Source organism: Colias philodice, chromosome 19, assembly GCF_061535455.1.
Source record: "Colias philodice isolate Cphi_HAF_F1 chromosome 19, ilColPhil1 Martin Lab GWU primary, whole genome shotgun sequence".
Taxonomy (NCBI): Eukaryota; Metazoa; Arthropoda; class Insecta; order Lepidoptera; family Pieridae; genus Colias; species Colias philodice.
In genome coordinates, this window is record NC_143104.1 from 360,429 (window position 1) to 383,280 (window position 22,852).

Consider the following 22,852-nt stretch of genomic DNA (forward strand, 5'->3'; position numbering starts at 1 on the left):
ACAAATCCACTGATACCGCTCTTTCATGGTCACAATACACTGCACAATTAAAACGAACAGTTCGGCCCGGGCTGGACTCTTACTAATTTCGCGGCAGTGTTAACCCGCCTAATATAATTAGCTTTGTACACTCCTGAGTTTTCTACAAAAATACATGCTTTCGTACGTGGGCGGTTTATATTATGTATACCGGATTGGGATGGACATGGTTGCGTTAAATGTTTAGTTGGTTGTTATTATTAGGTCTGTCTGTGGTGGATTTTAAATGTTATCTTATACGAATGGTATTATATTGATTACAATTTAACTTGTCAGTTCATAATCTACTAACAGTGTTAATAGATGTCGTGGGCTCCTCTTGATTTAACAAAAAAGGGGGAAGAAATATGAGAAACACTGAGTTAGTTAGAATTACATTGCAGTGCAGATAATTTTAATATGTATATACCTACTTTTTGAAACTGAACTAAAAATTCTTATAGTAAATTCTTAAATTAGTATATGACGATTAATTTAGAACACAATTTATTATTCGTACAATTTCAAATATCATTATTTATGAAAGCAAAAATGAGTCATGAAATTAATTTCATTAAATAGGATAAAATAGGATAAAAATTAAACATAATAACTGATATTGTGTAACAGGCCGACGGGACACTACAATTAAAAACGAAATTTCATAAACTTTTGTTTATATGAATGTTAATTTAAAATATTCAATTTGACAAACGACACGAAATAACTGTGTCAATCAGACCGGAACGGACAAAGGAAAATGCATTTTTAATAGCTTTCCAAATTGAGTTAAAAATGGCGGACAAACGTGAATGCGGCCATGGGGTTCCGTAATTAATTCTACTAGCTTGTCTAGACCTTGGGCCGGAAATAGATCCTTGCCTATTTATTTGGTGATGTTACTATTCATATTTGTACAGGATGTCTTATCTATGCTATTATAGATGTTAGTTTGTTTGTCACGAGAGGAAACCTAGTAGAAGTGGATCTGCTACTACACATGGTCAGAACAATAATACATAAAAATAAACATGAAAAGAAATAGATTGATTTAGGTCCACCATAAGCTAACAACAAAAAAGCTACTGAAAATTTTTAACAAGAACAATAATTGAAATTACAAATTTCTTCAATAAAATATAATTAAGCGCAAAGAGATTAGATAAAATACTTTTTTAATTGATTATCTGAGTAATTCCTTGATTCCTAGAAGTGAAGTGATATAAGAAATTACAGCTAATTGTAATTAAAAGCTTGTTTTCTCTCATCATTTATACAGATAAATTATTATACCTTTAACAACACAATATAACTTTATATTAATTTATTAAGTAAAATATTTGCAAAATATATAGCACTATAAAGACATTATCTACACTAATAATATAAAGAGGAAAACTTTGTTTGTTTGTTTGATTGTAATGAATAGGCTCATAAACTGCTGGACCGATTTTAAAAATTCTTTCACCATTCGAAAGCTTCATTATCCACGAGTAATAATATATGCTATATTTATTATTATCACGCTAAAACCAACAGGAGCGGAGCCACGCGGGTGAAACCGCGTGGCACAGCTAGTATTATAATAAGGCTCGAAAAAATATTGAATTGTAATGCATACGGAACCCAAAAAATCGTCAATAAGCAGGCGGGTATTACGTGGCATTACGGGTATTAATTCGGCAACTGTTCATAAAACGGAACGTATAGTAAATGCTCGATTGAATGGTAATCGCTAATTGGTATCGCGCTCTCGTTAAATATATTTTGCTTGAAAATCGCGTTGTAAGGGCATGCGTACAGTGAATGTGAAGTATAGATATATTATTATTAGATTTATTTATTTTAATATGAATGCAGATATAACACAACAGAAGTATCGAAAGAACAAAACGGGGTAAATATGGTAGTGAACTTAGTTATTGACGTGACAACGTCTTATAATTCGATAAAGCCGGCTGCACGCACGAAAGAACATGACTCATGCGGCGTTACCTCGCTCTGAGGCGTTCCATGTAAGGCTTGAAGTGCAAGCGAGAGCGCGGAACGAGCGACAAAGAAGCACAATCGGACGTTGTCACGTTCAACTATCGTCTGTAAACCGACTTCACAGACAACCAATTTTTTTTTTAAGAAATCACAAGATTGCAGTTTTATTGATAATTTTCTCAATGTTCCTTTCAGAGCTTTTAAGATACCTAATTGTCAATTCATGCACAATATTATTTATTTATTGATAGAAATAAAGATTTTAGGAATAGTATTAATGTAGCATGAAATACTATTATACCACGACATTACTCTTTCTCATTTAAAATATAATCTTTCAAATTGCAATTTTCTCAAGAGGGTTTCAATGAGCGGTGTTCCTTACAACAGTAATCGAGTGATTGAACCGTCGGATAGATTTGACGATTGCACAAAATCGTCTCATTTCGAATGATTGGCTCGTTCCGAATTATAATTCAGCTCTGATACTTATAGACTGCAATGTATGAAATGTTATTTAGTTGATTAGTAAGGAAATAACTTGTATAAGACAATTTTTTCGACTTGGATTTGTTCAATTTAGTAGCACTTTGCCTTATATTATAAGTAACTAGCAAACCGGGCGAACTGCGTTTCGCCACCAGAGACACCTTTTCTTTGCTATAAAAATCACGGAGCCCGAGACCTTTCCAACGAATGCACAACCGTGGAAATCGGTTCGTGCGTTCTGGAGTTATAGCGTCAGGAAGGAAAACCCGACTTATTTTTATATAGTAGACTAGGTACGGATCTTAAAAATAGTTTCTAAAAAAAGCCTGGGTAACGGTATTTACGATAATAATTCCAAGTAAACTATGAAATGAAATTGACATAAATTCTAAATGAGCTATATTACGATATAAGCTGTGCCGCGCAGTTTTACTCTCGCATAAATTAATAAGTTTCAGATTGATTTTAGGAGAAAACAGCAATTATATTTCCTCTAATAGTAAATATTGTATGTTCTTTAGATGCCCTTCTGGGTATGTGAAATAAATAAATATAAAAGACGTGTGGCACTCGGGGACTGCCGCGGTAAAGCTATTGCATGCTATGCCTTCAAGCCACACCTCCATGTCCGTCGGAGTGGGAAGCGTGAGGTTTTTCGTAACTAAATTTCTGGATTCGGTCCCCGCGCTCAAGGCCCGCGATAGAAGCTATGCAATAACTTAAAATAAATAAATGTAAGATATTCTATATCTTTATAATAATAATATAAATGGTTTAGTATTTGTATCCATTTTTTAGTTCTAAAGTCTGTGAGCAAAGTTCAAGCTTTATTTGGTTTAGGTCTAAATACCACTGTTAGAATGTCTGCAAATATTAACTTAGATATTTAGGTTAACTAAACTAGCCTGAATACAGGTTCCCGTTATTTTTGGATATTTCATCAATTTTTTATAACATTACCCTTACAATGTAAATTAAACTTTGGTACCAATCCCTACTAATAATATGCGAAAGTAACTCTGTCTGTCTGTTACGCTTTCCGCTTAAACCTCTCAACTGATTTTGATAAAATTTGGCACAGACAATCTTTAGACCCTGAGAAAGAACATTAGGCTACCTTTTATCAAAACACCACGCGGGCGAAGCCGCGGGCGGAAGCTAGTGATTATAATATATAATATCTCTTCTACATTCCACGAACTACGAACGCTACGAACGCGTGCTACGCGTAGAGACTACGGCGTAGCAAGATGCACTTATTATTTGAATCAATATTCATAAAATATTGATAAAATATAAAACAACATTTAATTATTTATATTACCAAAAGAAAAAAAAATATTTTTGCATATTAATTTCTTTCTTCTCATTTTAATTTTCATACAAGGTTTGCGGATTTAACAAAAGAAATGCGGCGAAGCCGCGGGCGGAAGCTAGTTTATAAAAATATTATTAGTATATTGTGTTCTGTGTACATAATACAACGAAAATAGGCCGTGTTAACATAACATATATTTACTGATGTAATGTAAATAAATAGGCTAAAATATTTAACTATTTTATAGGATTCTCATTTATGTATTACCGTATTTGAATTTAAAATAAATTTGACCCATTCCACACTACACACAGTTACAACGAATTCATAATATTGTAGTACTAAATTCAATTCTAAATGAAATTAGCTCGAACCGGTGCTATACCATCAAACTCCTTTCATACAAGCTGCTTTTAATCTTTTCAGTTTAAATTCGGTTTAGATTGCGGTCAACTAAAATTGAGTTTGCTTAACGTTTCCCAGCTATGTTGAAAGAAATAAAAGAAGGTTGTAATGAAAGAATATTAAATTAATACACGGAATTTTTGCGGAGCGACTTCTGTGCGCATTTTCGTCATAATTTAAATGCAAGCAGTTTTCTACACGGGAGTAATTATTTTATTCTAATTTTACGTTCTTTATTATGTTTCCGTGTGCTACGTTGGTCCAGTTCTTAATGTTTCGAATGGTTTGAAGATTTCAGGTTAGAAAAAAAAGATACATTGAGTCATTGTAGTTAATACAGATTCTATTAAAGATTTATTTCATTATAATTATTTACTTACATTACCTTCTATTACACTACTTCTAGTACCAGTTGACTACTAACTATTTAGTTTAGGAATAAAATTGCAATTGATTTGTTTATATTTTTTTTTAGTTTATTTTGTTTTCTATGCGCTTTGGAAAGAATTTAATTTTTATGTTTTGTATTACTTTTTACAACAATATGATTTTCCATTTTTTATTTATCAAGCTAACTGTAGTCGCGAGATAATATGTTTAGAAGAAAATTTGAATTCATCTTTTAAAATAAAAGTTTAGGAGCAGAATAATTTAAATGCTACATATTTTGTAAAGTAGGTATACGTAGACAGATCGACAGACAGATACTTGTTTTATATCTCGAAATCTAAAAAAAACTAACATTTTATTTTCACATTACATTCTCGTTTTAAAGAAACTCTGATAACGTATAAATCGCTTGGGATTTATTCGTCTTATTTCTTTATACTTTTTATTACGTTTCTCTTAAATCGAAATCGCGTTTTCTTATTTAACTTCTATACCAGTTTGAATGTCAGAATAATGTCTGTAAAATTGTAGAGGAGATTAGAATGAGTCAGGTTTTATATTGGATGTTTTTCAATGTTTTCAGAATACCTATATGTACATTTACATGTGGGTTTATATTTATTATGTGAGTATTATGTATGTGAGTTTGTTTAATCAATAAATTGCTATTTTATGTACTAAATAATATATTATATTGAGAATAAATACATAATATCACTCTCTGATGTACCTATATACTTAGAGAAGTATAAGCTTACCTTATCTCTCTGTTTGATGTTTTCCAGTAAAATATAACCTGTATTGTGCGCTTTCATGGGTTTTAATAATATTATAATCATTGGCTTAATTAAGGGTCTTTAAAATATTACCTATATAAAAGTGCTATTTCATAATATATTATGTAATAATTAAAAATAACATCAGTTCTTCTGATAGTTATCGTAATATGCACTTAGTTATTTACACAAATTATATGGATGCATAAAATAATTATTTGTTGTTGTGTTTATTTATCTGGAAAGCACTAGCTTACAAATAATAAAAGAATCATCAAAACCAGTTCAGTCGAAAGTTCTGAGGTAACAAACACAAATATACAGTAGATTTGAGAACCTCCTTTTCGCAGTCGGTTTATAAACATCAATACAAAATAAGGTTAGATTAGTCTCTAGATTAGATGAGCAAAAGTTTCCAGAATTACTCACACATTCTGGGAATAAGTTTTCAGCTTTACGTATAAAACTTTTTATCAAAATTAATGACATAATAAATACATCCAATTTATTGTTAAACGAATTTCAATGAATTGATTTCAACTGCAAGTTGATCATCCCAATTACAATGTTTGCGAACTTTATTATTAAGTGACGTATAACGGAATATTTATTATCAAAAGTTCATATTATTTTATATTTTTCACCATGATACTTTATTACAGGGCTAAGACAAAGCATCCATATTAATATTATGTCTTAATTTTACGTCTAAAGCACAGCACTAATTAGGATGAAATTTGTAGAAAACTGCTTGTAGTAAACCACGAGAACATTGTTAAAATACTGGTTGGCTTTTGGTTAGAAACATACTTTATAATATTATGTTTATTACTTCCAACTAATCCGTTGGGTTTGAAATAAACAAGTACCTACTGGTAGACTTTCATCGAAAATCATAATTTATAATATTAGAGAATCCATTTTAAATTGTATTAAGACTATTTTTATGATTACATAATATCTCTTCTACATATTTTCACGAACTACGAACGCTACGAACGCGTGCTACGCGTAGAGACTACGGCGTAGCAAGATGTTATTATTAAGATATTATTATTTGAATCTATATTCAGTAATAAAACAACATTTAATTATTTATATTACCAAAAGAAAAAAAAATATTTTTGCATATTAATTTCTTTCTTCTCATTTTAATTTTCATACAAGGTTTGCGGATTTAACAAAAGATTCTCTTTCAAATACAGCCAACCTAAAACCCTTTATATTATCAATACAAGTAAACGTCCATTGTAAAGAAATATGGTAGATAGCTGGTCAGTAGCTCGTTATCCCTAGCTACGCTATCAAAACTAGGGCTGCCTACTCGATATATTAGTAATATCATAATTATAATTTTAATAAACGTCGATGTGAAAAATTGTTAATAATTTCTTACACATAATTTTACCATGACATAATGCGCAAAAAAGCATATTAAGTAATGATATTAAAAAAATATTTTTGTAACGAATCATTATAAATATATTCCCTTGTTGCTTATTTATTTCATCAGTTTTGTTTCAATCATTGTCTCAATTAACTAAGTTTATTGTAAAGGTAATCAAAATACCACTCTCCTAGTTATGTCTTAAATTTAGTTTGTTAACTTTTAAACAGTAAATTCTAGAAAACAGCAAACATAAATACAAAAAATGAACAAAAAAGTTTATTCAAAACTCAGCAGCGACAACCCTAATCATACGTGGCTCAAACAATAACCGCCCGGACTCGACTCATCGCACAATTTTTTGCTGGCATTGAATAAGCGCCTTTATTCACCATGAATACCGTTCGTTACAAAGATGAGATGAATGCTCTTTGAAAAGTTAACGTATGATGTTAGCGATTAGCTGTTTCTTTTCTTGTTTAGATCAATACGTAACTTTTGTGGAATAACATTTTTTTTATAAAGCTGACTTTTTATACGCGCTATTGGTCAAAGCGTGATGATATTATCATATAGCCTATAACCTTCCTCGATAAATGAACTATCTAGGACTGAAATAATTTTTCAAATCGGTCCCGTGGTTCTTGATATTAGCGCGTTCAAGCTGATACGCAAATGAAAGGCGGGCTTCAACGACAGACTGATTTATTTTAAAGAAACAGATTTACCCTCAATCATAATAATTAATTTGTTACTTATTCTAAAATACCGTTATTACACAAGCAAGCAAATTCTTCAGCTTTATTAGATTTGTATAGATTAATCATTTCAATAACATAATATTATATAAAACCTCTTAACTTATAGGGCAGCCTCATGACTAAGTAAAATATCTCTAAGATCTCTATAAAAGTATATGAGTAATTATTTAATTAAATTATTTTTAAGAGATGCTGTGAAAATTTTCTCTTTCAAGATTGAATTATGTAAGGTTTAAATACACTTATCAATATATTATAATCATGTATGTGAGTAGAGAAGACTTAAACCATATTATTAACTAAAATTAAACGTATTGAAGACGCTTTAAACGTGAATTATAATCAAGATTTCGAATATCGCGAGCAGATTTCAATTTGTTGCCTCTATACATTGTAGCCTTTAATTTAGTCTAAAGTAATTAAATCCAAGTTCAATACCCAAAATAATATGAAAAGCCTGATCAGGAGTTAATTTCCAAATGGGTAGGCACAGCATATTGTTCCCAAATATTCCATTGAAATAGACAAGCAATAATATTGAGAGCATTTGATCATTTTCTGAGATAGTGGGGAGCGAAATGATATATCTATTTCGTTAATTAAAATCGACATTGCATGGCAAATAGTTCAAGTGAAACAATTTTTTTGACCAACAAATGAAGGAATAAACCAGACGCGATAATTTATTTAAAGCGTATTTTTTTTTCTTTTACTAAGAATAGAAAACCTAACAAATTATATACTTGCGTTGTTTTAAAAGTTTAAGCATACATAGAAACAGACAGACAGCAACAACGACTTTATTTAATACCATGTAGTAAATTTTTAATATTTTTCTCTTATACACAAAAAATAGACTTTTTAATGAAAACACAGTATTACAATAATCAACCTACGTCCTACATATTTACATCCCACATTTGATCTCTCCTAGACTTATCTAATAATAATTTATAAAATTGATAAAATCTCCATTAATTAAATTAAAACCCAATGATTAAACTCGAGTACAGCAATTACATGAATAGACAAGTGTTAATACCAGCTATTTGAAAAGTACTTGAGCTCGACACAGCATTACAAAAACACGTAATGCCATCGTATATCAGAGGGTAAACAGTGAACGTTGAACGTTGAATTGTTTAAACTTTTGCTCCTTCTTTGGAAGCTCTAATAGCATACTTGAATAGTACCTATTGCTAATCGTTTATGCATATTTCAATTTATCTACAGATGAATGATGATATTTACTGCTATGTTTGATGATTTCATTTTATTAGTGTCTGTTTTTCAGGCTCATCTTTGAAAGTGCTGTACGATTTTAAAATGTTTTTCAATTCTAACACCATAAATTAGTGTATAAGGATTTTTTAAAATATGTAGAATTGGTGATGATCGCTTTTCTAAAATATAAATCTATAATCTTTTTAAAGTTGTATAGAGTTTCATTAGATTTGTATCTACCATTTTATATATTATGTATCTCTATCTTGTAGGAAAAAAAAAAACAAATTTAACTTTAATTTCGCTGCAAAAGGTATGATTTTCCATATATTAAATTAAGAATTAAACTGCGGATATATTAGTCCAATAATATTAGCATAATTTAGAGTGGAATTATCCGATATGAATAGTTTGAAATTTGCGGTCGTATCATCGCTGAATTGTCATTTTAACGCGGTTGTTGTGCTGAATAAAATTATTAGTCTTTAGGTTCGCTATTTATGAGTAAATTTAGAGCAAACTAACTATTTACCGTGGGTTTTATTGTCATAAATAAAAATCTGAAACTATAGAGATTATTACAAAATAAAGTAGTCACAGTGATACTATCACTAATTATTCATTTTCATTTGCAAATGACAAAGATTTCATTTTTTGGATATCAATATAAGGTTATTATCAGTACAAATATACATACAGTATATTTTTTTTGTACGAAATAAGTTTCCCCTCTATCATTAACGCTGATGCTTGAACCGCTGGTAACGAATTGTAATGAATTTTAGATCGAGATAGTTATTTATTTCAATGAATAATTGTTATTAGGTCTCACCCATAAATTAACTAAAAAATATTTCCCCAAATCTAGCAAATTCCTTTGACACGAACGTCATTCGAATCAAAGAAAAGCCTATCAACCATAGATATTAATCAAACCCCCAAATCCGAGCACTTTCTTGATAAGGGCGTGAATGGCATGTATTAGAGTCAGCAAAAACGCACGTCTCAGCTATTTTTAACCAGTTTTATGTGCTAGGGAATTTCGACCGTATTGATATATCAGTAAGGGAATAAATGTGGTGCGTCTATCTCGCCGATATCATAGGATCTATGGCGGTGAGTGATAGCCGGCATTTGAGTGTAGTTGAGCAATATATTTAGGGTTTAAGACTGGATGGAATGATTATTAAATGTCTGTGTTAGGTTTTGTTTCAATAGAGATTTGTATTCAATAAATAAATGACGAATTCTGATATTGAAAAACCAATAAAATATATTAATTGTATCTATAAAGGGATTTTATTGATATTTATAGATAGTTTTAATTGTTTATATTTACTAAGTTAATGTGCAGTCTATTGTCATAGTAGTCACTATAACATATTTCTTGACAAACATTGCATTCAAATCTCGTTGTTATTTTTTACTTCTATCCATCCATGCTCACAAACACGTTTGTAGCACTTTTCATATAAATTTTTAATTTCAAACAGTGCACAATTAATTTTTTCCCAGTACATAACACTATTTGTGCAAAACCACAACAAATAGAGCTTGTTACGAGCACACGTCATGGCGGGACCACTACAAAATTGTATTTACAGTAACAATTCAACAGGTAAATATTGTTTCTTTTCGTTTTTGTGAAGTAATTAACTGTTTCGCAAATTAAGCTTGATTTTCCACAAAATACAAATGGCATTAAACATTTTTAAGCTTCTCTTGGCGGTAAATAATTTTATTCATATAAAAATTATAACATTTTGTTTAATTTATGAGAATTATTTTTATATAGGATTTAAAATCTATTATTATACAATATACATGCAATGTTAGTGGTAATATAGATTAGGTTTGTATATTTACTTTAAGTACATTTCTATGTGTGTTTAAATGCAGTGAATATATTAATTTTTAATACGTTTATTCTTACTAAGAACTAGCGAGCTTTTTACTAGAAATAGAGTTATATTCAAAAGGATTTCCTCAGAGTATAAAATAATATCTGGTATGTATTACTTTTCCTACAGAAAGATTTATACCTTCCATACACGCTAATAACTATGAAAATGTAGGTAAGGAATATTAAAGGAATCTATACTAATATTATAAAGCTCAGGAGATTGTTTGTTTGCTTGCACTAATCTCAGGAACCACGTAACCGATTTTAAAAATTATTTTACTGTTAGTTAGTGGACTATCCATTTATCGAAAGGAAGGAAGGAAGGCTATATTATAATATCGTCATGCTAAAACCAATAGGACCGGAGCAATGCGGGTAAAACCGCGAGGCACAGCTAGATATAAATGTCACATCACACATGTATCCGTTTGTCTGTCTAGAATTCTAGAGTGGTCTAGACGTGGAATGTCTAGCAAATAAGTACTAAAAAGCAATGGTATCGTTTAATGTGATCTACAAGTTAAATCACTCGATTCTCTGAGTCAGCAGTATAAATTATACGTTTGATAGCTTGATAGTGTGATAACTGAGAGACTGTGAAAGAATAAAAGCAAATAGAGAATAAAATTTAAAATGATTCTTGTCTATTTTAAAATTTCGATTTTACAGTATGAAGAAAATGTGAAAGAATTTCGTTTTTTGGAGAGCTGTGACAAATGTGACTGAATTAAAATAACTTAAGTAATGTTGTAAACAAGTTGTAAAGTATGGAATAGGCATCTTCTAGTTTAAACTTGGACAAAAGCAGTAAAGCAGCGACATTACGTTAAACTATAAGAACTGATTGTGAATAAAATTGATGAAATGTAATGAAGTAGGTAATTTGAGTTACATCAAAGCCATGAGATAAGAAAAGTTTAAAAATTTATTGTTTCTCAAAACAAATTAAACTGGATCTTCCGGCACTTGATTGATAATATTTTACATTTGTGAGTGACTCTGAATTAATATTATGGCATTCGGTTTGATGAGGCCGGAAGATGGAAGCCAATTTCAGTCGGATCGGTTTATTACCCGTTTCGTTTTTGAATTTTAAACACTTTCAGTATAAAAAATTGGTATTTCTGATGTTTCTTTATCAAGTGAGATAAATTTTATCATTGTATTTAGTAGTAAGATAATTTGAAGTTAGAAAACTTGGTTTTGCGTTCGTTACAGATAAAATACGGTTTAACACGTTCACTGCGTAAAAAATAACAATTACTTTCAGCTGGTGCGGTGGCAGTCCAAAAAAGCACCCACTTGACTTTCTTAATGTGCGTGGCAGGCCCTTTCGACACGACAGCTCTGAGAAGTATTAAAGCTCTATTATCTTAGCCAACCCATAAAGTATCTATGATTTTTTTACAGTTTTGAAATCTTGATGAATCACTTGTCTATACATTGATCCCGCCCCTGGATTCTCTAAACAGAAATTGAGAAATTAGCAATCGAAATTGTCAGGCCGACAAGGCCTGATCCCGCACCAAAGTGTAATTTTTATAGTGATGGGATAGTGAAAGAAAATAAAATATCGAGTTTTTAATTATATTTAAATCTTATAAGCACTAAGCCAAACATAGTAGGTAATTAAAAACAAAATTAAATACAATTCTTTTTATATAATTAACTTTAACTATTTAATGTGTTCTTACCACGATATTATTCGTAACCGAGTTATCATGGTCCTGACATAATATGACGAAGTTTTGTTCCACTCGGACTGATGTAAATATCATTTCTAGAATCAGGGTAGTCATATTTTTTTCTTTTAGGGAAAATTTCTTCGTCACTTATGTCGTCGCCGAGAATACTTTGGCGTTTATAATTTGCTGGGCGGATTATTTTATTTTCTAAAATTGTGATTTTGCTGGTGGATGGCTTTGGTTCTTGCTTTTTAAATATTTTCCTGTATTTAATTCGTTTAGTATCTTCGTAATCGTCTTCAGTATCACTATTACTTACATTTTCTAGCGTTATTTTTTTTACGATGCGCCATTTTGAAGTCGATGAGCGCGCGTCCTTCTTTTGACTGCACAACACTACTGGCGGCTCAACGCGTACGCAACTGCACAGTGCGGCAACAGGTCGCTACCGGTCACCCACCGAAACAGGCCCGCTCCCGCAGTGAGGTAACATTTTTAAAGTCCTGTGCGGCGGAGGTCGAAAACGACCTGTCGCGTAAGTAAACTGCCTATATTACTACATTTCTTGTCACAATTCGAAAACTATATTTGTCTCTATCATGCTCGTAAAAATGCCCAGAAAACCTGTTCCGCACAAGCGAGAAAGACCTGTTTTTTCCGCGCGCACAGTGATTTGGCACAGCACCAGGCCGATTGTGGGTGACCCGCAGTGAACGTGTTAATATGTAGGTAGGTAAAAAAATTCAGTATATTCGGACATATACTGTATTTTTTTTCTTTATGTGCCTAGAGCTATATTGTAAGCTGTTATCTGTTAAACATTATCTATTCTGTTTTAACTGTTATGTGGTTTGAGAAATTCATAAACTGAATAATTTAATTATGGGAAAAGTATAAGTCCTAAGAAATTTGAGAGAATGATGTTAATGCATAAAGTAGAAAGGTGTAAAAATATTAAAATATTAATACCTTTTTTATCTTAATTATCATCATCAGTCGAATCTTTTTCTTTCAATTCATATAATTTCGGGATCAACAGCCATACCTAAATGTCATATTCCTACAACGCTGGCCAAATGCGGGTTGGCAACCTTACTAATTTAGTCTGGAAAGTTTAAATTATACAGTAAGTATTTACCTATTATAATCCATACTAATATTATAAATGCGAAAGTAACTCTGTCTGTCTGTCTGTTACTCAATCACGCCTAAACTGCTGAACCAATTTGCATGAAATTTGGTATGGAGATATTTTGATACCCGAGAAAGGACATAGGCTACTTTTTATTCCGGGAAAATGACGCAATCCCGGAAATCCCACGGGAACGGGAACTATGCAGGTTTTTCTTTGACTGCGCGGGCGAAGCCGCGGGTGGAAACCTAGTTATATATAATATGAGTATTGAAATAAAATAATCTATACCACAGAATACACAATAGTAGCTAAACGCTATCTGTACTATATACTAATTATACTATAATATTATTAAACTGAAGAGTTTGTTTGAGCGCGCTAATCTCAAGAACTACTGGTCCGATTTGAAAAATTATTTCGGTGTTGGATAGCCCATTTATCGAATTAGAGGAAGGCTATTGGCTATAATATATTACCATCACCCTAAGACCAACAGAAGCGGAGCCACGCGGGTGAAACCGCGGAGCGCAGCTAGTTTAATTATAACCCGTGCTTACATGAAAATATATATACATAAACATGTATTATTTCACATCGGGTCCGGAAATATCAAACTGCAATATCCAAGTTAAATAACATAAGTTACACACAGATCATATAAAAACAGAGGCAGTGGAGTACAAAATTCAAATAATGACCTATATCGGTGCTGACATTTCCGCTGCCTCGGGACGCACCTCCATTATAACTTGAACTTATGCCTCTGTTTCTACACTACCCTTTCTCTGGAGCCAGTGATTTGACGAAGGTATTGTCACTAACCTATAGATTGGAGTTATTCGAACTGATGTATAAAGTTTAATGAGGGGATTGTTGTGTTCCTGGTTTAGTTAGTCAATTATACAGCATATTGGCTTTCCGGTTGAGCGTGTAATTAAGGTTATTTCTCGACATATTTGTGATTGAATGTCAACAAATCCTGTATGATATTTTATAGGCATCTTAAACGACCACTGACAATCAGTGTTTTGCATTGAGTGGCAGGCTTATTGTGGCATACATCTATTTAAGTTACATTTCAGTTACTTTTTTCTTCTTCTTGTTTCTTCTTTCCATTTTCATTTTCATTTTCATACATTGTGTGGATGGATAATATTTTAATATTATCATTATCAGGAAGATATCTCTAGAGAAAAAGGGTTACATGAATAATTTACGAAAACAATATGATGCAAAAATTGCACTGTCGAATATTACAGTGAAATTAAAAGCCAGAACTGCTAATTTGGGTGCAAATCAGCAATAATTGGTAAAGTTTGTCTGGCGGTCCTCCAATGCAGCTGTAATGAGAGCAAAGTATGGGAAAGAGGGCCGCGTGTGAGGCTGTGATAGCTTGTACTTAGTTTCTTTAATTGTATCTGTTATTGCTTGTCAGTTTTAAGTGGTTTCAGTGTTATTAGCAATTGTGAAATGTGTTTTGATTTTTCCATTGATTGATGAATATTACTCGTATGAGGACCAAACTATAGTGAACTTTATATTATTGTAAATATGAAAGAAAAGAGATTGTGTTATTCATACTTCAAGTTGTATTGTACAATCTTTTGCATGTTTGTTTTTCATATCAGTTTCATATTGTAATATTTAATTATTTTCACCTATGTAGGACATAAACCTAATCATGGAAAATTAATCAATATAAACCGTGTTACTGTAAACAAAAAGAAAACATAAGAAGATGTATCCTATCCTACTAACATTTAAAATGCGAAAGTTTGTATGGATGTATGGATGTTTGTTACTCTGTCACGCAAATACTACTGAACCGATTACAATGAAATTTAGCACACATACACACACAGAAGGTAACTTGGATTAACACATAGGGTAGGTTTTATCCCGGAAATCCCACGGGAACGGGAACTATGCGGGTTTTCCTTCGAAAACGCGGGCGAAGCCGCGGGCGGAAATCTAGTATTTACATATTTTAAAGTACAAACATCTGTTAAAGAATACGGTCTATATTTTCCCGTTTAAATACGCACATATTCATGCTAAAATAACTAGAAGTAAGTGAATATAAAGACATGGAATACAAAGTACCCATAAATAGTAGTATTTTGCCAGTATTATTATGCATTATTTTGTACCGTGTAGTAATGAAGTAAAATCTACCACAAAATAATATCTTATGAATTGATAATTATTATTAATATCAATTGAATTTGTACATCTATTCCATCCCTGACCACTGAAATATTTTACTTGCAAAATTTAAATCAAAATTTAGCTAAGTGAATAAATGAAATTGTTTCAAATACTTTCCATCCCTTTACATATTTATAAAGGTCTTCTGAAATTTGGCTAGAGCAATAACCTTGATAAATTAAAAATCAGCGTATGCACACCGCACTGGTCTCGAAGCTACGCAAAAAGCAAAGTTCACGTCAATCCGGGAATAGCTTAAAATAGATCTCGCACACAGCATCCAATATCTATTGAGCGAGCGATCCAATTGGATCTTTTCTCGCTAATCACATTTCGGCCCACAATTATCCGTACCCATAATGCCTCGTTATAATATTCCATTATATACGCATTCATAGGCCCCATTTCGGTCCCTTTGTCCCGTCTGCTTTGTCCCTTAGATCCGCTCTCTCGGAAATACTTCAGCCGGTGAATGATATTTTAGAAATGGGTATTTTATGTGGAACGTATTGTTCGAAGCCTCTCCTAATTAGGGTTCGCGTGTTTTTTGATGTTTTTGTGTTTTCGCTCGTGAAAATGTTCAATGTTTGTTTTAATTTCCCTTTGAACTGACTTTGGAAGTTTAAACGCTTGTTTGGTTTATTCCGTGTTGTAATTATCGGTTAATTGATGACCGGAGATTGTTTTGATTTGTTGAAGAAGGTAACACTTTGTTATAGTAGTGGTTGTAAATCGATAATTATGTTTGGGTTCTTATATTTGATTGGTTTTTGTTCTTGTTATTTGATAATTCCGTGTGAAATTAGCGAAATTAGTTTTTGAATTGGAAAACGTCTTAGGTGATTTAAAAATTATCGATTTAAAGACTCACAGCTTTATTTACCTGTACCTACTAATATCCAAGTCATATTTTCTCAACAGCACAACCTATTGCACACATCTTATCATAATATTCCTAAGAAAATACTGTAACTGTTTTATCTGACTGACCGGTTGGCTTGGTTGGTAGTGGCCCTGCCTTCCAAGCTAGAGGTCGTGCGTTCGATTCCCACCCGGGGCAAATATTTGTGTGATGAACATAGATGTTTGCACATAATTATGGTGAACATAATTATGTATATTAGTATTTATTTAACCCGGCGTCATTGTGGTAGAAAACAGATACGCGAACGTTGAGGTGGGTCAATATTACCCATATATTTTATAGTTGTTATTTTTAAACTTTTTAAGTAAATTAGTTTCCTGTGTTATTATTATAGGTTATAGGTATTCTGGTTTTGATAATATAAAATAAAAATAATAATTAACCAACGTTTTATTCACTTTAATCAACTTTGACATAAAATCATAAAAATAGGAACAAAATATAGACCTCTTACGTTTTCATGTCATTACTACGCTAATAACCAGTAATTTTGGTTACAAATAGCATTTTTATAAACTAAAGTCTAAATATATTAGAAAAAAACTTTAACAAAGCTAATTAGAATCTTCGTTGTAAATGAAATTAATACAGAAAGCCATGATGCGTTCAGGACAAATAAATTTAGGGCAAGCTTGACAAAAATGTTTTGTTTTACTATTTTTATTTCCGGACACACTTAACATCTTTTGCGGGAACTGCAGGTGGCTCCTCTGATGATCCACCAATTAATTATCTGATTATTTTGCCCATTTGTCATTGCTATCGATCAATTCCTGGCGAATTTTCAAATGTTCTAAGACCAGAGCAAGACCTAAGTTTTTCAATAAATTACGTCGCTTATCGTTTGGTTTGTTTTTATTTATGTGACGTATTATAAGCGCATTAATTCCTGTGTGTCCAACATGGCATAAAAATTGTCAGGGGCCAACTTTTGGAGTTACGACTCACATCATAGGAGGCGCAAAGATCATCAGCGACGTCAACCCCATATTTAGTTTTATTGTAAAAGGTATTGAATTCGGATTTTCGCTTTTCTCCGCTTGAAACACACTCCGCATTCTTACATGATCCTCTTCTTCTACTTCATCATCATAATAAGGTAAGTCTGAGTCAGACAAGAGTCTAAACCCGCCATCATACGTGATATTTTCTATTCTATCCGTTTATAGTACCTATTTTATAATAAGTACCTGTCGGACAAACAAAAACATTAAAATCACTGAAACAAGCAAAAAAAATGTTTGCAGACACCAAGAAATCATACACAACAGTAAAAATCGATAACTTAGCCATGGCGCGAAATTGTTACATCAATTGTGAGGATGGGTCATATTTACCTTTTTCGGAAATACACGCGTGTAGCTCCCAGTACACTCGACGTCGAAAGAATTTCACTTCCAAAACGTTTAATGTACATTATTAGCTCCAGCTACTACAAAGAACAGCACAATCGTGCACGTAATTACAAATATATTGTAAATTATAAACAAGCCGGGTCATTTTGACCCAACCTCAATGACGCCGGGTTAAAAATTATATATATGTATTGTACTGTGCTTACAGTACGTATATATGTAGAATTTCGAAATTTAGGTTTCCATAACAAGCGAAAGCTTAGTATGGGATCAGATCGTGCCAAGTGTGAAAATTGCACTGAAATATTTATTTATTTATGAAAGTTTTATGAAATAATTTCAGCATAAATTACATTATCTCCATCTTTTCATTGAATTTTACATTCCTAATTGATTATTCAAAGGGAAGGGATCACAAAAGATATTATAGGTTTGCTGAGGCGTTTCTTAATGATCTTATAATGTACTAGAACTATGAGCAACTTATATGAAATGCTGGTTTTGACGTTAAAGTTTTCATCCTAAGTTTAAACGATATTACGATAGCTCTAGTCAGTGAATTGAGGCTATTTCAGGGCTAAGTTTTATCCAAATCTGATTAGTTATAATTATTACTAATTTTCACGTTTATATTTATTATAGTTGGTTTTGTAAAAAATAGGATTTTACATTTATGTAGAAATTATATTTATTTGCATGTAACGTATTTTAATAATAATATTTTATGTTTCATCATAAACTATCGCATTCAATTATTAATGGACATAAAAGAATTAAGATTATTACTATTTACTAACAAACCTGGGTGAAGCCGAGGCAATACATTAGTATTGAATAAAGGCACAAGCATATTATTGCTGAGAGTTGCGGCCGTATTACAGCATTAATTAATTAAACCATCGTTAAATGAAATTTGAGATGAGGATACTGATGGTAATGAATCTAATTTAAACGCAATTATATTGATACTAGCCGACGCCGGACTTTGTCCATGTTTTGAGATAAATATTACTTGTAAGTTACAGGATACAAGGATAATTCGTAGAAACTAAAAATAAAATTCTTTGAAATAAATATTTCTAAACTTAAACTGCTCTATTACCTATGTAGTAAAATTCTTATTCTGTATAGCTTTTCAAACTATTACTTCAAATGAGTAATTAGACAGATGGACAGTCTGTGCTATTTTTTTAATAACATACGCAGAAATGCTGCAGATTTAATTATTATTAATATAAGGTGAAGGTCATAAACATGGGTAGGTAAATGATCACATGGATCGATATTTTTTATAGGAAATTTGGTATTCAGCACTCGTACAAAACGAATCCTTGTGACATCTCTATAATACATGTTCTATACATTTCCTTCCCATAAAATAAATCATTTTACTATTATAGCTTTTCAGAGTCACATGATTGAGGTTAAAGATAAATCTAATATGATTGAGTTATACAGCAATCTACTTCCTACTAATATTATAAACGCGAAAGTTTGTGAGGATGTGTATGTGTGTGTTTGTTACTCTTTCACGCAAATACTACTAAACCGATTACAATGAAATTAAGCACACATATAGAGGGTATCTTGGATTAACATATAGGATAGGTTTTATACTGGAAATCCCACGGGAACGGGAACTATGTGGTTTTACTTTGAAAACGCGGGCGAGGCTGCGGGCGGGAAGCTAGTGTTAATATAAAAAGAAAAGGATGCTTATATAAAACGAAATAAAGAAATAACAGGTAAAGCTAGTTTCCAGGGAACTCCCTTAACTTCAGCGCTTAGCGGAGTCAGTCCATAATTTCGCGTACAAAGTAAAAAATAAGGAAAACGATTTTTGGTAGATAAGAGTGAAGAAAATTTTCATCCGACGCGTACCAAGTTATAGGGAAAATGTTTTTCCTTAACGATTCTTTAATACTGTATGGATAATGTTAATATTTTGGTAAAATATTACGTGGAGTGTGCAGATGGGTGAATAATTGGAGCTTGATTTTAAGCCGATGTAAAGGGAATATAAAAACACAATATCTTTATTAATAGTTTAGTATCTTCATACAGTACATTTTTAAATGTAAGTTATTTTAGGATACATTCACTGAAGCAATTGAATGTTTACATAACTAAAAAGATGGCTTAATATCTATAAATTAATATAAAGAGAATGGAATAACAATTGAAACACATTTTTACTTCTAGTAAAGTCGAAATTTTTTGAAAAAGTACTTATATACACAGTAGTAACAAAACACACCAATTAATTTTATTCCCAAAGAATTTCCAATCCCCAACAACCTTTACAAAGCACTTCTAATATCAAAATGGCGAAAAAACAAAAAAAAAAGCGCCCGCCATTTTGTGGCAATACCAAAATGGCCGCGCGAATTGTCATCTGCGCGTCCCCCGGGAACTCCTGCAAAATCATAACAGTTGCATGCTAGTTCGCCTAGTTCCTAAACTTTTACGTTCATATTGTGTTTGGAAAGTAGATTATGAGACTGTTTGAATGTTAATGCATTCTGTGGCGTAGTTATTTCAACTTCGCGAGTTATGGCTGTTGTATTTGTTTTACATGGCCATTTGTAAAGGTGAATATCGCTTGTGCTTGATATATGCTAGATCGTATCTTTAGGAATGGGTTATATGCATTATATTGCGTTCTCAATGACTGTGTTAATATTATTATAATGTAGCGGCTAATAGTTTCTAGGTCAAAAAATGCATATAAGCGACTTTCAAATTTTAAAGTAGCTTTTCAGTTTCACTTGAAAGAGTTTATCTGTACCAATATAGTACAGATAAACTCTTTGTCAAATTTGCCTGTTCATATAACGAATATACTTTGCCCTGTCTTATAAGACAATCCATTCTTACATTGTACGTAGCCTTCTGCTCTACTTTACGCAGCAAAAACTTGAAAGAGGTGATGTTGGGTAAATTTTGTGATGGTCTTATACATTAGGGTGGAGTGAAAAATATTTTTTTTCATTTTCGTTTCGGCATACCTGTAAAAAGATGTCATTATTGCTCATAAATACACATGCAAAATTATACTTTGCAGATGATACATTTAGAGGTGCCCCCAACATCATGAACTTTCAGAAATTCAAAAAATTTAGTCGAAAATCATTAAAGTTTAATTTTGACAAATTAACGCTAAATCAGATTCTGTGTTATCTCGTTGGTTGCCAACGGGAAGACACAGAATACATAATATTTCAATATATAAAAAAGTGGCTATCGCTGGCTACCAGTGGCTCTGGTTGGTGGCCCGTTTGCGCCGACTCTTATTGTAGGAAACGTTGATTTTAAACAGTGCCGTTAAGGAAATAACACTAATGTTAGTAATATTTCTTAATTACATTTTACACGTAAATACAATTAAGATCATAATTTAATATTTTTGATGTGAGTTCTATCTATAATTTCGCTTTGTTACAGTTAAGTGCTGCAAGTCAAAATACGACAAACGACATGTTGTCCTGTATTTTGTTTGCCAGAGAAGTACCCAGTGTCTCAATTACCAACTTGTACTGATGCTAAGAAACTATTACTTATTTATTAGATATGAATTTAAACCTGATAAAATAACAAAATTCATGATTTATCCGAAAGATTAGCTACGGAAATGTTTGATGTGTGGCGAAAAGCATCGCTTCCCACTATTAGCTTGAATAGAGTTCTACAACTTATTCGACACACCGTATTCGATGAATATAGACGCTTATTAAAACCTTATCAAGACCGACAAACTAACAAAAAAGAACAAGAAAAGATAACTGAAATATTTTGTCACTCAGTACCAAAGGTTATTTGATATTTGAAGTTGCAAATGCATTTTTTTATAACTCTCTTGTACTTGCTCAAAAGATTATACCGACTTAACTATGTGGCAAGAATGTAAGAAAACTGAGCCTCTGACTTCTAATTTATCTGAAGAAACCTTAAAAGACATCGTGAAAAGCGGTTTGACTACGTTTCAGAATATCAAAGATTTTCTATGCCTTGCCCAGGCCGTAAAGCATATTATCAAATTGGTGACATAAGCTTCAAGTGCAATTTGCTGAAAAAGTAAACAAAATTATTTAATAATGGCAAGAGCATCAGTATCACGACTGCTAATGCCTAATTTTGAAAAAAAAAACAGCGCTATCTATACTAATATTATAATCTATACTAATATTATAAAGCTGAAGATATTGTTTGTTTGAACGCGTTAATCTCCAGAACTACTGGTCCGATTTGAAAAGTTCTTTCGGTGTTAGATAGCCCATTTATCGAGGAAGGCTATAGGTTATATATCATTACGCTTAGATTAACAGGAGCGGAGCCACGCGGGTGAAACCGCGAGGCAACCGCGAGCGCAGCTAGTACTAAATAATTACTTATTTCTGATATTTTCATTCCTCTATAATATCATTTTCATTAATGAAATACGTTAAAACAACTAATCAGGCTATTTATTTAGTGTATCACAAAGAAGTTTGTTATATAATAGACTTGACGGTCATAAAAATACTGTGATTAAAAAAGAAATCAAAGTTTGCGAAAAAATCATATTTTTCTAATTTTCAATTGGGTTGGGGCACCTCAAAACATCAAGACAGGTAAACAATATTTTGTACGCTGAATTCACTCATTAAAAGGCACCTTTCTGTCGCTATGCCGTTTGAAAAAAACAAAAAAAAATTTCTTCCATACATTATCACTCCACCCTATTATACATATTAAAATGAAAAAATCAGTACATATTAGTTGGAATATTATATACTTATTTTTTTCTATTTTCACACGGATATTAATAAAATCCCCCACATTCAAGTAACGTACTTAGTATAAGTCAGCCCCTTAGTAAAATTAAAGTGGTTCGGACGTTTCTGT